This window comes from Paramormyrops kingsleyae, chromosome 1 (genome assembly GCF_048594095.1).
Source record: "Paramormyrops kingsleyae isolate MSU_618 chromosome 1, PKINGS_0.4, whole genome shotgun sequence".
In the NCBI taxonomy this organism is placed as follows: Eukaryota; Metazoa; Chordata; class Actinopteri; order Osteoglossiformes; family Mormyridae; genus Paramormyrops; species Paramormyrops kingsleyae.
In genome coordinates, this window is record NC_132797.1 from 43803075 (window position 1) to 43820912 (window position 17838).

The 17838-nt window shown below is 36.9% G+C and overlaps 3 long non-coding RNA genes across 3 annotated transcripts; all 3 read left to right on the forward strand.

Moving 5' to 3' along the window:
* Window positions 1-481: 481 nt before the first annotated feature.
* LOC140578740 (uncharacterized) lies at window positions 482-1239 on the forward strand. The gene is made up of 3 exons (XR_011983018.1): window positions 482-851; window positions 934-999; window positions 1096-1239. It is a non-coding gene; the product is annotated as an uncharacterized lncRNA (long non-coding RNA).
* A 4515-nt stretch (window positions 1240-5754) lies between these two features.
* Window positions 5755-12478, forward strand: LOC140578741 (uncharacterized). Its single transcript, XR_011983020.1, has 7 exons — window positions 5755-5841; window positions 7172-7218; window positions 10063-10110; window positions 10800-10869; window positions 11773-11880; window positions 12234-12277; window positions 12379-12478. It is a non-coding gene; the product is annotated as an uncharacterized lncRNA (long non-coding RNA).
* Window positions 12479-12551: 73 nt separating this feature from the next.
* LOC140578742 (uncharacterized) lies at window positions 12552-16255 on the forward strand. The gene is made up of 4 exons (XR_011983021.1): window positions 12552-14296; window positions 14579-14665; window positions 15601-15654; window positions 15979-16255. It is a non-coding gene; the product is annotated as an uncharacterized lncRNA (long non-coding RNA).
* Window positions 16256-17838: the final 1583 nt, after the last annotated feature.

Below are 17838 nucleotides of genomic sequence, written 5' to 3' on the forward strand. Positions count from 1 at the left end.
GGGGACTGAGCAGGGGGGGTTGGTGCGTTAAGGTCCCAAACACTGGGTCTGAGTGGGTGGGTTACCTGATGGAGTGTGAGCGTACGCTGTACCGTGGTAAGGTCCGTGGCTTTGGAGAATCTGTAGAAAAGGGCTCGGAGAGAGCGATGCTGTGTCTGGTGCGGTACCGTGGTAAGGTCCCGTGGCTTTGGATAATCCGCAAAGGACTCGGAGAGAGCGATGCCGGAGAGCTGAGAGTTGTGCTGCGCGAGACTGAAAGAAACCCTGTGAGAATGAACAAGTTGGAGCTAAGAATGAGAGGAGGAGCTGGGTCTGACGCTATCCTCCAATGAACGCTTAGCGGCAGTTTGGGTGTGTGTGTGTGTGTGTGTGTGTGTGCGTGAAAGCCGACACCCCCCTGCAGCAGTAGCAGTTTGGCCTTGTGTTTTTCCTCATGCAACCTATGTACATCCCGATAGGTCAAATCCCGGTCAAACTGTAATTTGGGGGGCCACACATCAAGTTTGACATTTTGTATTTCACTAAATTTTGTTTGAAATTTTGTCTTTTCCCCCCGACTCCCCGCCACACATCAAGTTTGACATTTTGTATTTCAGTAAATTTTGTCTTTTCCCCCCGACTCCCCCCATACCGTCTGCGCAGTTAAAACGTACATCGAAATAGACAACAGATAAAACTTGACAGGACGTATATTTCTCCTTAAAGAATCCTAAAAAGTACCCAACCCCAGAAATTTTTAGTATGCAGAGCAGGGTTTCCCTCCTTTGGTAAAGAGACACAAGTACCCCACACCCAGTATCATCAAGGCCTTGCCCTACTGGAAAGAGAAAACTACACGGGACCTGCATAGAGTGAGTATATTATTTCTTTTAATCGTGTTTTATGATAAACACCATACAATAAAATAACTTAAAATAATTATTTTATTTTTAGAGATTCAGCTATTTTGGGTTTGTTTTTTTCTCTACGGGAGACGCTGCGGTTAGAAAACTCCATATAGTGAGTATATTATTTCTTTTATACGTATAATAAAAACGCTATACATTAAAAATAACTTATTCTAATAATAGGTATTCCCTGTTTTCTATGTACAAGAGAGATGGCGCGGACCGGTCAAGAGAAAATCTACGCAAGACCTGAATCAGCAGGTATGGACGGAGCAACACCCCCTCCTCTACCCGAAGCGCTATTAAATGAAATAGACAACATCAACAACGGTAATAATAATGAAAATGATGCGGTTTATCAACACGACTCGCAAACCCCTCCTATACCTGAAGCGCTATTAAATGAAATAGACAACATCAACAACGCTAATAATGATGAAAATGATGCGGTTTACTTTGCTCAACACGACTCGCCACCCGCAGCGTCTGGTGAAGCGACGGCCCAAGAGCCCTGTTTGCTACCATCCTTAGAGACATTATTAATAACCTTCCTGTGCTGTTAGGGTCGGCACCGACCCATTTTTAAGTTTAACATGCATAAAAGCACCACATATATTTGTGCATACTCTTAAAACGAAAGGCTCCATATTGAACCTTTTAGATTGGTACATATATGACACTCCTTGGACATTCTCAATTAAAAGAAATGGCACCTTTTTGAAGCCAATGGTTATATTTCCTCTGGTTAGAACCCCTATAGTTCTATATAGCACACCCAAGAACCTTTTTTTCGAAATATATACTGCATCAAAGCTTTTTGACTTTGTCAGGAATCTCTATTTAAACTAAATAAATTAAAACAAAATCAAGGTAAGGCATCCCCACACATGTAAGGTAAGATAAGACCAGTTCAGTTTATTTATATAATTCTCTAGAGGTTTATTTTATCATTATTTTTTATTGAAAACGAGAGGAATGCTGTCAAAAGAAAGGTCCACAAAGCCACACCAAAAATATTAAAACCAGTCTTTTCATGGATAAGGAAGCCTAACAAGGTAACCAAGAAGTAAGAAACACATTGGATGATAAATAATTGTTTTGAGGGTATCTTATGGCTGATGTAAGACACGTGCTGCTTGACACCGACCCGTCTAACATAAGAGACAGGAACAGAAAGCTAACATAGGCCGAAGGTTAAGCGTGTTAAATGAAAGGCAGCGGGATAATTCCCCATAATGCCGCACTATAACAAAATCAAACGCGACGTGAAAATGTTTAATAGACCTCAATAAAAATGTCAGGGACGTCTACGACAAACGCAGATTGTTGACTAGTGCGGAAACTGCCTTTTGGATACCGAACTGTAAAAACTAGCAGCATCGCAAAAAGGGTGTTGTAAGTCTTTAAAAATATTTCATCGAATGAATTTGTTAGTGTAACATGAAAGTGTTTCAAAGATGTACAGATGTTTTAAAATGTAATATGAAAGTTTTTCAAAGTAAGATGTACAGATGTTTTAAAATGTAACATGAAAGTTTTTCAAAGTAAGATGTACAGATGTTTTAAAAAAATGTAACATGAAAGTTTTTCAAAGTAAGATGTACAGATGCTTTAAAAGGGGTACCTCTCGTGGAATCTACCAATCTTTAGCAGCTTTTGAACCCTGAGCCACACGGGGACTGGGGTTTTTAACCCCCTGGGCCCTGAGGCCTTTTTTCCACTTTCGAGGTAGTCTGACATGCCTTCACATTTTAAAATATTTCACCTATCTAAAAAACATTTATCCCAAAGTGATACATTTGCTTTTATTCAGCACAAACTCAGCACCAATAATCTGAGACCTCTTAGAATGTTATTATTCTATTTTTTGTTAAAATCAACTTTAAACATATACTTTTCAAAAACCTATTTTCAGACATGCTGAGAAATTGTAAAAAATCACATTATAGATATTTCTAGGTAAGACTTTTGAGCTCTGAAGCTTATAGACACAGGGGTTGGCTACACATAGGTGAAAGTGACATTCAGAAATTTTATATGGTTTGATTACTAAAGTGTTAGAACTTTGGAGTGACACTCTTTTTCTCAAAGTCAGTGGTCTTCACAATGAATATTGATGAGATAGGTGTCCTCACACCTGTAGTAGTTTGCATACTGTCAATGGCCCATCAGTCTGGAATGTCACTGCACCCCACACCCATCACTTTGGAAAGGCAGTTTGAAACGCAAGAAAAGTAGCAACAATAAAATCCCTTTCACAGTTTATTGATAGGTGGAATGAAAAATGAAAAACTGTGACTATATAAATATAGAAAGCGATAAATATGATGCAGTGACTATTATTGACGCTCTGGGGACGAGGGCATCATCGACTGCGTATCTTTCTCGTGTATTTCAGTTTATATCTCGCTGAAATCATTATGTAGAATCCTGAAAAAAACACTGACTAAATCCGTTATCTGTCTTCTTTTCAAAACTTCCATTGTCAGAAGTATTAAAGTTTTTAAAATTAGGTTAAATAGGCAAAAAAGCAAATCGTGTCACCTTTCTTGGTTTTACTTGCGTCGGGAGCGTTTAGGACCGCTCTCAGCGTAAGATCGCTATTCACGTTCTAAATACGCTGCGTTTGAATCGGCGACCACGTGATTGCAGGCACACAGGCTTAGCCCACTGAGCTATGAACACAGGTATGAGCTTCGCTGCTGAAAGTGGCAACACTGGCGCAAAGCTTCAGCGGCAGAGACGTATCCGTGTGCTATATTGTAGCCGATCAGTGTAAACACTACCCAGACATGTGCTCTTGTTTATTTCGGTCACAATGGGCGTATTCACATATTTCTTTACCCAATACTAACTGTCGGATTATCATGTTATTATCATGCGAATAGCGCGATTTGCAAGTGGGTGGGCGATCAGAGCCGCTTCGAGACGCAGACGCTTAAGTCAGTCACTCTTGTTCTTTCAATTCGTATCACGAAGCTGTAAAAATATATTTAGTTTCTACCTATATATATTTGAAAAGTAGACCGTCCAAGGTTTCTGAGAGTATTTTTAAAATGTGTATATGACAAAAACTCGCGGAGTTATTTAAACGGTTTTGCGAAATTTCTGTCAGATCCCGCCGGCGGGATCGCCGGTCCCAAGGGGTTAACCGTGAGACTCGACACCTAGCTACGCATTAGATCCTTACTTCAGCAATGGTCCCCATGTACCCAGTGTAGGGTCAGGTCCATCGCAAGAGAATGTCTTCGCCGTGAAAGAACGATCCACCAGCATTTTGTGTATCAACGAATCTGTAATCATTCTTTCCATTCATTATATGCTGAGTTTTCCAAAATTGTTTTTTAGCTGAAGCATCAAAAGCTGTAACTTCGAGTGCACCTGGTTTAATAGCATTTTATTTATAACAGTAGGAGCTTGTAAACTGCATTTAGCAGTCGCATGAAAACACATTAAAAACTTTAAAGAATAAAGCTTTAGTTATTTTTAATAAAGACGGCTTTCTAGTAAATGGTTTTCCTACAAGGTGACCCCGCGGCCTATACTTAAGACATCCGGGCGCCTGATTTGAGATGTTTACTGAGGACGGTATGTTAAGTTAACAGTGGTGACTGAGCTGCACCGTGTTTGACTCTTAATGAAACTTAGACCTAATTCAACAGAACCAGTCGTCATCCACTTTGCAGTGAGATTTCTGTGCGAAATGTGAACAAAGATTCATTTTCTTACTTTACCACTTATCGGATAACAAGGGAAATGGCAGCGGCAATAACCTACACAGTTATTTGTTCCTTCCATATGTATATATATATAGCACCGCAGAACGTTTTGCACTTTTTTGCACTATTTGTTTATTGTTTGTTGTGTGTTCTACATGCATGTTTGCACTGGAGGATCTGCTTTTTATTCTCATTGTACATGAGTATAGTGACAATAAAAAGGCATTTCATTCATTCATAATATGTCGGACACAATGGCTCTGAGCACCAGGGAGTCCGCCGTGAGGCGCACGAGCTGCTAGCTGATGTAATGCTGTGAACGGTCGGGCTCTGACATTCTTAAGGTGCGGCTATCTATCCCCGAGACACTTTAGCCAGGATCGTGTATATTTGCGCTTATTAATGCTGCAATGTCAGGGTTTTGCTGACTCTTATAGGAAGCTGGCTAGCAATAACATTTTTTAGCTGGTCTTTTTCATTTAGTACATACACGGTTTAGAAGAAAACCTAATCACCATTAAAATAAATAAATAAATAAACGTACAAAACTATTGAAATCCCCCAGAAGCATGTGCATATTTTTCTGGTTTGCATGTTGTGTGTGTGTGTGTGTGTGTGTGTGTGTGTGTGTGGGGGTGTGTTTGTAAATAGGGCTTATCAGGACACACAACCAGTTTACCTACCAGCATTTTGAGGACACTCGGGTTATGAAGACATGATTCGTGTCCTCATAAACTGGACCAAATAAATGTTGTTATTTCACCACTATACACTATATAAGTCAGATTTAAGTGTAATGTCATGTTATTTATTTCTCTGAGCCATTCTGCCTTGGTTAGGATCACCATGGTCAGTTTTCCAGAGCTTTATAACATTTCTAAAAATTGACCTAGAAAACCATGATGTGTATGTGTCTCACTGCAAAGCGCCCTCTATAGGCGGTGATTAACATTGCACATGTGTAAAATACCGCGGGAGATTTTACACGTTTTTGCGCCAAAGACTCACGTGATACGATTTTACCGCGAAAGCTTCCTGCAACGTCAATTTACAGCAGCTGCCATCGATAACATCGGGTGAGTATGCTTCATGTGAATTTTGAAATTAATTTAATTATATATATATTTATATAATAATAATAATAGTATGAAATATAATAATAATTGACGTAAAATTATTTATTTTTTCCCCCTCATAGGCAAGTTTCACGAGCAGATACCGACGACTTTAGACAAGTAAGATAATATAACGGTGTTATCACCGTGGCACTTTTTAAATATTTTCCGTCACGTATTCTGCTGATAATGTTTTTGTTTGCTTTTCACAATGATGTAGGTCTACCAATAAATAAAAGCTGTGCATGTTATTATAGTTATTTAACGAGTAGTTTAGTGAGCAAAAAGCTTTCTGTTTAACCCTCCGAGTTTTAAAGGTAGGCCTAATATAACAAGGACAAGACTGCTATAGCAGTGAGTGAAGCGTAATTTGTCGGCCATTGTTTCCAGTACGCAAATATATTATTTTATATTTGATTTGTGTATGTTTCACATCCAAACCGGACTGAAATTACGACGTGCTATGAAGAAAACAGATTGAAGGAGATTAATAAAAGAAACGGCAGTGGTCTAATAAATCCAAATTGACATTATAATATCCGAGACGGTATTTTTATTTTTCACCAGAAACAGTTATGGATGAGACAGAAAAAGATTTTAAGCGTTTAGCAAGTTAAACGGAAATGTGATAGCACGCATATGTCTGCCCGATGTAAGTAATTTTCGTCTAAAGGATGTAATACTCCACCCGTTTGGTAATTGGAAAGACGTCTATATACCAGGACAGTTTCAGACCTGTAGCCGATGTAATCTGGGTTCTGTATCACGAAGCAGTATTTCTTGTCGTACTGTATGTGAGGTAGCCTGGGCAGAATGTAAGTGAACAAAGATAAGGTTAAAATAGACATATATGCAGCCGATCGAATCTGAGGTAATTACGACATGCGGCCTGTATCATGAAGCAGCATTTATTTGCATATGTGATGTAGCCTGGGCCGAATGTAAGTTAAGAAAGATAAAGTTAGTGTAAAGTGCATGGGTATACCTTAAATCCAACAAGCTATCTGGCTACGTAAGAGACCCCAAATCGTAATCACATCAGATTAGCGTCGACTGCAGATTTTTGCCACGTTTTGCCAGCTAGCGAACAACTGTAGCAAACAAGTGTGGGTAATTAATTAAAACTACTATCATTGGCACTAAGGTAAAACAGCTTTACGTTTTATTAACTTCAATAACGGCGCATGCCGTAACTGTATGTGTAATGCTAGTAACATTTTTTTTTGTGGAGGGACGTGTGCTACAGTATGTGGGGTTAACAGTGAGACCATTAAGCATTCAAGCAAATTTTGTTTGGTGCAGAAAAAGTCCTGTTTCACTTGTGTACCTAATGGAGTGAAGTTAAATTTGTAGTTAAAATCCTCAGTTATATTAAGTATACACTTTGAAATTTGATATAAATATATCTGTATTTTATTATGTAGTCTGAAATGTATGTATGTAATTACAGTGAGCATCAGAAGAAGCCAAAGGGGGGACACAAGGGCACAACCAAAGGTAGGCTTTGTTTTGTCCATTGCTGAATATTTGGGATGTATTCACTTTTCCATCTCAATGCATAAAGGTTTTGTAGTTTTTTTTTTAAGGAATATTTATGTAATTATGAAATTGTGCATTTCAAGGGAAAATGTATCATTTGTGTTAAATAGCACTATTAACAGCACTGCATGTTAAATAACACTGTTTTACCACATATTTTCCAAATACTGAACTCCAGCTGCAACCCTTTATCATTAGTCTATCAATCTGACTCATTGTTTCCCAGAATTTTGTCTCATAGTGGTGGGTTGTATGCATAGAACAAAAATACACATAAATATAATGCGGATTAAAGACACACACTTGGTACATGTTAATCATGGTTTAGGAGAATGTTGTTTGGTATATGAGGACAAGTTTAACATAGCTGCTATTAAGTGTATAGAGACAATTGGATTAAAGGCAGACACACACAGCTGACATGCTGATCATGGTTTAGGAGAATGTTGTTTGGTATATGAGGACAAGTTTAACATAGCTGCTATTAAGTGTATAGAGACAATTGGATTAACCCTTACGTCAGGTTTGGGGTGTTTAAATCCCCCCTAGCGGTGGAAACGGTAACATTTTTTTTTTGTCTAAAACCGAATGACATGAAACTTGGTGACTTTAAAGATATTACCAAGGACAAGTAAAGTACCAAGGAGTTTGAAAATATATTTTGTATTTTTTTAGAAAAACTGCGAAATACACTCGTTCGGTTTGGGGTGAGAAAATCACCCCAATGTTATGCTAATGAGATTCCGGAAATAATGAGCGGTGTCGGATTTCATCGCCCATGACCGCAACCTAAATATGTAATCACACATGAAGTAGGGGTATTTTTCTGACCTAGAGGGATCAAACTTTATGGGGAAAAAAAAAAAAATTAAAAAAAATTACGCCATATACCCTTGTAACACTCGAACGGTTGGGGTGCCAAAATCACCCCAATGTTATGCTAATGAGATTCCGGAAATAATGAGCGGTGTCGGATTTCATCGCCCATGACCGCAACCTAAATATGTAATCACACATGAAGTAGGGGTATTTTTCTGACCTAGAGGGATCAAACTTTATGGGGAAAAAAAAAAAATTAAAAAAAATTACGCCATATACCCTTGTAACACTCGAACGGTTGGGGTGCCAAAATCACCCCAATGTTATGCTAATGAGATTCCGGAAATAATGAGCGGTGTCGGATTTCATCGCCCATGACCGCAACCTAAATATGTAATCACACATGAAGTAGGGGTATTTTTCTGACCTAGAGGGATCAAACTTTATGGAGAAAAAAAAAATTTTTTAAAAAAATTACGCCATATGAAAATCACCCCAATATTATCACCTAGTTGACCAGGCGGCCGCATTTACAAAAGACTGTCTCTGCACGCTGCCGCGCCCCCACCCCTCTCCTCCCGTCTCTCCCTCCCCCCTGTGAGTGCGCCAGCCGTGCTAGCTCCAAACAACCTCTTTACAGCCTGTTTATGATCTCTTATCTCTGGAATCGAATTACACCGTTGCAGCCAGAGGCAATCAAGTGAAGGCATGAAGTTAGTTAGAGCATTAGTAAAATATGCCATTTGAAAATGCTTATGTTTCTTATAAAATTACATCCCTTTTCTACAACCTGGCGCAGTTTCTAGTTGATTGATAAGGTTTTAGGGTGTTTTTCTGGGTTTTGAAAAGACACGGGGCGACAAGTCCCATTCACAACAATGGAGCGCAAATTCATTGTACACAGCCACGGCTTCTGGGAGTACTAAAAAATATGCCATTTGAAAATGCTTATGTTTCTTATAAAATTACATCCCTTTTCTACAACCTGGCGCAGTTTCTAGTTGATTGATAAGGTTTTAGGGTGTTTTTCTGGGTTTTGAAAAGACACGGGGCGACAAGTCCCATTCACAACAATGGAGCGCAAATTCATTGTACACAGCCACGGCTTCTGGGAGTACTAAAAAATATGCCATTTGAAAATGCTTATGTTTTTTATAAAATTGCATCTCTTTTGTACAATCTGGCGCAGTTTTTGCTTGATTGGTTAACTTTTGCGGTGCTTTTACGGCTTCTGACCAAGCACTGCCCATGAAATCCCATTAAAGTGAATGGAGGGTGCCTTTCTGTACAAGACCGGTAACAGTGATGCAATGACGCCATCTCGTGGTCGAAAAAAGGTACTGAATTAAAGTAAAAGGGATAGCTCTTCGGGATTGAAACGATCTGGAGTATACAAATTAATGCGAAAAATAATCAAACCAGCATTAATTTGGGGGAGTGACTCCCCCTTAACCGAACATACGTTAATTTTTATTATCTGTATACAAGGGTTAAAGGCAGACACACACAGCTGACATGCTGATCATGGTTTAGGAGAATGTTGTTTGGTATATGAGGACAAGTTTAACATAGCTGCTATTAAGTGTATAGAGACAATTGGATTAAAGGCAGACACACACAGCTGACATGCTGATCATGGTTTAGGAGAATGTTGTTTGGTATATGAGGACAAGTTTAACATAGCTGCTATTAAGTGTATAGAGACAATTGGATTAAAGGCAGACACACACAGCTGACATGTTAATCATGGATTAAGTGGTCAGGAATATTACTCTTTGTGCATGAGGCTCACATTTAAGACATGATTATAATTTAACCCATGTATTTCTTGCATTCTACTTACCAAAGTTAATCTAAATACTGACAGCTGCTTTTCAAGCCTACTCAAATGTATTTCCAATACATTTTTAGGTCAAGTTTGGTTCAATCAACATAATTTTCAGTTATGTGTCAACAAATTTTTTATCTTTGTCTTGTACTAAGGGTGATGCCCTCCTCTCAGTTTCCATGACATCTGAAAGTATTGACCAGGTATGCATATGTGTGCTACATTATGAAGATTTAAACTATTTTTGTAGAGTGCAGACTTTAGGTATGTAGTCTTATCATATGTGATCCAGTTCAACAGATTGTATAATATAATGCTAAAGAGAACTTGCACTGTGTCATTTCAGTTGACATTTAGTTAGAAATTTTATGTAGTTTGATATCTGTATGCATTTCTAGTTTAAGTAGACAGGACCTGGTATAGGACAACAGGTTAACATAGTTATAGCTAAATGTGTGTACAGAAAATTTGGATTAAAGACATTTACACCTGGTGCATATTAGTCATCTAATATTAGTTCCTTATATAACTGAATTCAGTCTGCCAATTGATCTGTGGTAATAATGGTTTAGGAGGATGTGGTATTGTATATGACGACAGTTTAAGATGCTCATTATTATGTGTGTATAGACAATTGGATTAAAAGACAAGATTACATTATTACTTGCGCCTGTAGCCTACAGGATAGACTCTGGACCACCCTCAATCCTGAATAGGACAAGTGAATCAGAAAATGGATGGACATTATCTTGATTTTTTTTATGTTTGTTCAGTTTGCATTCATACAGTCTAAGAAAGTAATTGAGTGGAAAGCTGATTGATACATAATTGTGCAAGATTGAAATTATAAAAAGCTGACTTGCCCTAAATTATTTTTTTTCCCCCTCACCAGGAAAACAGCCATTTGTCACACCACTCACCCAGGAGCACGTCAGAGTATGTTAATTTGAACAGCTGTATTGGTTAGTATGTTTTATGTTCTCTCTCAAAGTGAAATGATTTGTAATAGAGTTTCAGATAGTAATACATTACTGTGCAAATGTTTTAGGCACTTTTAAGAAAATTATTTTCTTTTTTTTTGTTGCTGTAAAACTGTCTGTCAGTGTGTGTCATTAGCCATTTCGGAACCTCTCCTAAAATTACCCCAGCATTTGCAGGAACCATCCAATATCCCCTTGTTCTTTTTTTTTTTTGACTGAACCACTACCCAACCTCGTACAGCTAATCAATACCTCAACGATGTTTTGAAACTAATTTAATTAATTTGAAAAATCAAGGACATTCTTGTGAGTCTTTGTTGTGTTACTGTTAATTTTCATATGGTCTAATATTATGTTTTTTGTTCTGAGCCCATAAGTCCTTACTATTCCCGTAAATAGCTTCAAGCATTTCCTATAACTGCCTAAGACTTTTGCACAGTACTACAAGTTATACTTAGGGTATAATGTAGTTTCAAGTATAATAATTAAAAAAGCATAGCTTTAGTGCCATATGAGTGTACATTAAAGATAACGAGAATGTGTATGTATTTTAAATACATTGGTTTAAAAAAATACACAAGGGATTGAATATCAGCAAGGGAGATGTAGGTCCAAAGAAGAAATTTAGACATGGTAATGGTCAGATTTTATATTTATAATGCCATGAGCAGAGTCTTGCTTTAGAAATTAATTTAAAAAAAAATTAGCCAAAAGTTAAATGTAAAGAATGCTAATGTAAGCTTATGGCGATTTAATCATATTGTTTCTGAAAATATAAATGTGATATTTATAATTTTACTAGCATTTGTTTTCTTTAAGAAACATCATAGTTTGGAGTAAGAGTTTTGTCCGTAATATAATTTTGTTTTCATTCTTCTTTATCAGATTGCAAGGAGCATTTTGTTGTTCAGGAGGAGATGTCAGGTTTGGAGAAGTGCTTCCTGTGTCGTGGGCCATTTTCAGCATTAAAATGGAGAGGGTTGAGATGTAAAGGTTAGTACCAATCTACTTCCAATTTATTCATGTGCTATTTGAATTGTAATATTTTTGATGCAGTCACTACAGAATAGTATTCATCATTAGAGACAGCTCACATTTGCAATTAAAAAAATAAAATCATTGTTCTGTTGATAACCTTGCTTGTATTTTGTACTGTAACACAGTATTATAGGTGTTGATATCCTAATCAGTGTTTTCATGTAATAAAAATTATATTTACCATTTTCATTGAAAACCATTATGGAATAGTGTGAAGGGGACATGGACCATATGAGAAACTGTTCCTTAAAAACTGTACTCTTGTAACAGTGATCATTGTGATAGTGAACATTTGTTATTTTTTTTAGGTTGCTCAAATGTGTGGCATTCATCCTGCTTGCAAAGACAAACCGTAAGTAAATTCCATTCACAGCTACTGAGTAAATAACTGTGGAAAAAGAAGTGTTTTGCAAGTGAATCAAGTCTGACTCATTGTACTTGTATGTTGAATAGGGTATTTCTGATGAGGAAATGTCGTCGGGAGAAGAATACGTCCCAGGTTCAGCATCAGATTCTGAAACTGATATGGATGAACAAGTACCCGTTACTGAGGCAAACACAAAATGTTACTCTGTCAATACTTCAGACCTAGCAGTTGATACAGCCACTGATGATTTGGACTGCCAGATTGGTAACTCTCCAGTTATGGGGGTCACATCAGAGACCAGTGAAAACTCAGTTGTGAATCAGATCAATTTAACACAACTTGTAAATTCAACCACAATAGCAAAAGATGGAAAGAATTATTGCTTCATTTGTGGAAATCCCCAAACAAAATTAGCCAGACACTTTAAAATTCATGAAAATGAAAGTGCCGATGTAGCAAAGGCCCTGAGCTTTCCTACAAGATCTAAGGAAAGGAAGAATTTGCTTGATATTTTACGCAACAGGGGCAATTTCATTCATAATAATTCTGTCTTGAGTAAAGGTTGTGGTAGTTTGAAAGTAAGGCGTAGATCAAAAAATGGTGAATTTAGAAAATATGAATACTGCATTCACTGCCGAGGGATGTTTAGGCGTGAGGAACTGTGGAGACATATGAAAAGGTGTTCATCAAAATTAGAGGAGAGCAATTCCCATAACGGCCGGAAGAGAGTACTAGGTCTTGCAGCTGTGGCTAAAACGTCATTTTCAGGAAATGTTACCGAAGGTGTATTGAAAATTTTAAGCCAGATGAAGGATGATGAAATTGCTGGAATTGTCCGTAACGACTTTGCCCTGTTGCAGTTTGCTCAATGTCTTTTTAACAAATTGGGGCACGACAAAGCTCAACATGAGTACATTAGACAAAAAATTCGGGAGCTGGGTAGATTCTTAAAAACCTTACGCAAAAAATCACCTTTGTGGAATTTGGAAGATGCCATAAAACCTGGAAACTTTATGATGGCTGTAGAGGCTGCAAAAGAGGCTGCAGGTTATGATACTAATGAAAACACATTCAAAACACCAAGTCTTGCCATGAAGATTGGATATTCCTTACTGAAAATTAGTGACATAGTTCGCTGTAATGCCATAATAACAGAGGACAAGAACCTAAGGAAGTCAGCAGAAGCTTTTCAGGTCCTTTACAGAGCAAAGTGGTCAGAGTATGTCTCTCACTCTGCCCGAGGTACTTTGAAAAAAAAGAAATACAATAAGCCAGTAAAACTGCCTCTAAATGAAGACATTCAAAAGCTGCACCAGCACCTTCAGCAAAGTGCAGAACTAGCATTTGCAGCACTGAAGAAGGAGGGCTCAATCCAGAACTACTCCAGTCTGGCTCGGGTAACTTTGGCACAGATAATCCTTTTTAATCGGCGTCGTTCTGGAGAGGTATCAAAAATTTTATTAAAGAATTTTCATGAGAAAGACAACTCTCACACTCATCAAGATTTGGGCTTGTCAAAGTATGAAAAAAAGCTGTGCAGCCATTTCACTAGAGTTGAACTTATGGGAAAGAAAGAGCGAAGAGTCGCAGTCTTGCTCCCTCCAGAAATGGTAAAAGCACTAGAACTGCTTGCAATGAAACGAAAAGAATGTGAAGTCCCAGAAGATAACCATTACTTATTTGCTGTCCCAAAATGCATGAGCCACTATAGAGGTCATGACTGCCTTAAAAAATTTGCCAATGAATGTGGAGCACAACAACCTGAGTACTTGAAGTCCACCCAGTTAAGAAAACAAGTAGCAACTACCTCACAGATTCTGAATCTAAAAAATAATGAAATGGATCAGCTTGCGAATTTTTTAGGACACGATATCAGAGTCCACAGGGAATATTATCGTCTTCCTGAAGCTACCATTCAGATGGCTAAGATATCAAAACTCTTATTAGCACTGGAGAGAGGCAAGATACCACAGCTGGGAGGAAAATCCCTGGATGAAATTGAAGGTATAGAAAGTTTTGAATTTATAAATGTACAAAACTTAATTGATTTTAAATTCAAAGGGGGGGAATTAATATGTATTTGTTGAAATTTATATGTAGCACACATGGTGCACACTCTGTCCTTTTACACAAAAACTTGTGCATTCGTTTTACATAATATAGTTCTTAAGCACTTGAATGAAACCTAACTTCACAATTAATGTGACAAATTCTCTCATGCCAATGTGTGTATGACATACCAGAATGCTGTTTTTATATTTTTAAATTGTGTCTTTCTTTGCATAGAGTTTACAGATGAAGGAGGAGATGATTCCGAGGAAATGGAAGACCATGATGCTAGTGATTGTCATGACACTGCCACAGACCGGAATGGTACGTGTATTTTTGAAAAGCCCTGCAGTATTTGGTTGTTAGGGCTTGGCATTCACAAGGTCCAGAATCATATTGATTCAGTTTCTGATTTGTTTAGGTATTGATTTTATTTGAAATATTTCAGTTACAATAAAAATTTTGAGTCTCAGGGAACTAATGCTGTAAATTGTATAAGGAATCCTCCAACCTGGCGCATTATTAAAAATATTAAAATGTACCTTTAGAATTGACCACAATGCAACTGCAATAATGATCTTTTTATTTAACATGAGTAGGTACATTTGGGTTTGGATATCTTTGCAGATTCAAAATCTGTATTATGTCACCTTAAATTGTTTCACCTCCATTTTGCACATCTTTCATATCACTATGCTTTTGTCCATCTCTTCACTGTCTTCATATTTCTGAAATTTGAAATACATCCAGACATTCTTTAAGCTCAATGGTTCCTTCCGTAAAATGCTCTGGCCAAGTTTTTTTATTTTTATTTTTATATATCTGTTTCTGTTTCTCAGATCCTAAGGTAAACAAGGATGATGATGTACATTAGCTTCCAAACACGAGGTCTTTCACTAAAGATACCTTGAGATACAAGATAGCGTTGTATAGATAATATAGTACATCTTAAATTAATTTTGTAACGGAAATTACAACCTAAAAGGATGTTTAAACACAAACAAGAAAACAGAGACACTCATCAGAAATGTTTGATAGGCCAGTGGCATGAAATGTCAGCCGGATTTCAAATAACTGAAGATAGTATTTTATCCGGCAATGAAAAATTAATATAGTATCCAATCGACAGTAATATGTGACCATAGAATTGGTTTAAATGTCTTGTGAGGGTATTGTGCTTTTGAGGTTTGCAGTGTGGTTTGTCGCATCAGTAAATGAATTCTTTCACCCTTCAAAGCAATGATTAATATACTTCACAGGTAATGACGACAGAGAAATGCCCCATAAGAAAAGTTCTTCCTCTGAAAATATAGGTAAGTATTAAGTAGAACTTGTCCTAATTCTAATAGAGTATCATTATTATTTAGCCAGTTTTTGTTGTTTCACATTAAATTTAAGGCATTTATACAAGCACTGTATGTGGCTGGTTAGTTAATATTTAATACAGATAAAGCTGTCTTTGTGTGTTAAATCGTGAATGTCAGCTTTTAAATGTATAAAGTAGTGTGCAAAAGTCTTTTGCTGTAACTCCCAACAAGCACCTCTCAGTGCATTTTGCACTATTATTGTTGTTTTTTAATGTGTTTAATATACAATAATATGTTTCACATGTTTTCACGTTTTTTTTTTTTTTTTAGGGTCTATAAGGAAGAAGTGTGTCAAAAGGCCTTGGAGTGATAGAGAAGTAGATGCTGTAATGAGGCACTTTAAAGGACATGTAAAGAAGGGAGTTTTAGCCTCAATAACGGAATGTAAAGCCTGCAAAAATGCAGAAGCTGATATACTGAAGAACAGAACAGCCCAAAATATAAGGGACTTTGTTCGCAATAGAGGATTAATGTTTAAAAAACAAATTTGTGATTGATTTCAATTACTCTTGTGTTCTGCGCCTCAATTTTCTATTTTTCACTTCAGATATTTTAAATATTTTTGTTTCATGAAATATTAGGTAAGTATTCTTGGATTAATTTTTATTATTGTAACTTTCTATGAAATTTGTGCAATGGTGTTCTGTTTATTGTTAATGTTTTCTATGTACTACAGTATGAAATATAGGGTGATCTTTAAAAAAAAAATTTTAATCAACATGAAATATTTAGACAGATGTTTACACGTTCCATGAAATGTGGGGTTTGTTCTGTTAATTTTAAAAAGTTTTATGAATTTTTAAATGGTTAAATGTTATGAAACATTAAGTATCTTAAAAATCACATTTATCAGCAAAATTACATATATGAAATGATCAGTCTTACTAATGAATTCAGGCTTAGACACCATTCAAATGCAATGTATTTGCATTCAAATGCAAATGTATTTTGTCCTAATTTGAGGTAAGGATGCTTTTTATTGTTAATTTTTAAAAGTATTACATTTTGCAGTTTCTAAAAGTTTTGTATGTTCTTTAAAATGAGATGCAGTGCTGTTAAAGTTATGTATTGATACATTTCTATATAAATTTTAATTGTACATAAATTTGCTGTCATTGCCTCATGAAATCTTTTGTTTTAAACTTACCACCATTTAGTACAAATACAATGTCATCTATGACCAATATATGTATAACTCAGGCTGATTTGGTACTAAGCCTAGCTAAGCTTAAAATAAATAAATTGCAGGGCCCTGATGACATATTACCTATAGTTTTAAAAGAGATATGTGATATTATTAGCCAACCTTTAACTTTATTATTCCAGAAATCGTTCTGCGGGTGTGGTACCTTCAGATTGCAAGCATGCTAATATAACACCCATATTCAAAAAAGGGGATAGAAGTAATCCAGCAAACTATAGGCCAATCAGTTTAACTAGCATTACTGGAAAAGTAATGGAAACTATAATCCAAGTGAAAATGGTAGCTGCAGCAAATAACATCCTGAGGGATAGCCAGCATGAATATAGGAGAGGTAGATCCTGTTTAACGAATCTACTTGAGTTCTTTTAGGAAGCTACAAGACATATTGATCACATAAAGGCCTACAATGTGATCTACTTAGATTTCCAGAAGGCCTTTGATGTTGTCCCCCTCAAATGGCCGTTGCTTAAGATCAAAGCTGCAAAGGTTTTGGAATCTGTAGCCGCTTGCATCGAAAACTGGTTAACAGACTGGAAGTAGCGAGTAGTAATTAGAGGCACAATGTCGCAGTGGGCCTACGTTCATAATGGGGTACCGCGGGGTTCAATTTTAGGACCACTATTGTTCCTAATTTACATAAACGATATAGACACCAATATATACAGTAAACCGGTGAAATTTGCAGATGACACCAAGGTGGGTGGTGTAGCTGATACTGATCTAGCAGCGGAAAGGCTACAATGAGATCTGGATTTAATTAGCGACTGGGCTGATACCTGGCAGGTGAAATTTAACACAGATAAATGTAAGGTAATCCACGCAGAGAGCAGAAATATAAAGTACAGATATTTTATGGGTTCTGTAGAAATAAAGGTAGCCAATTATGAGAAAGACCTCGGTGTGTATGTTGATGCTTCCATGTCTCA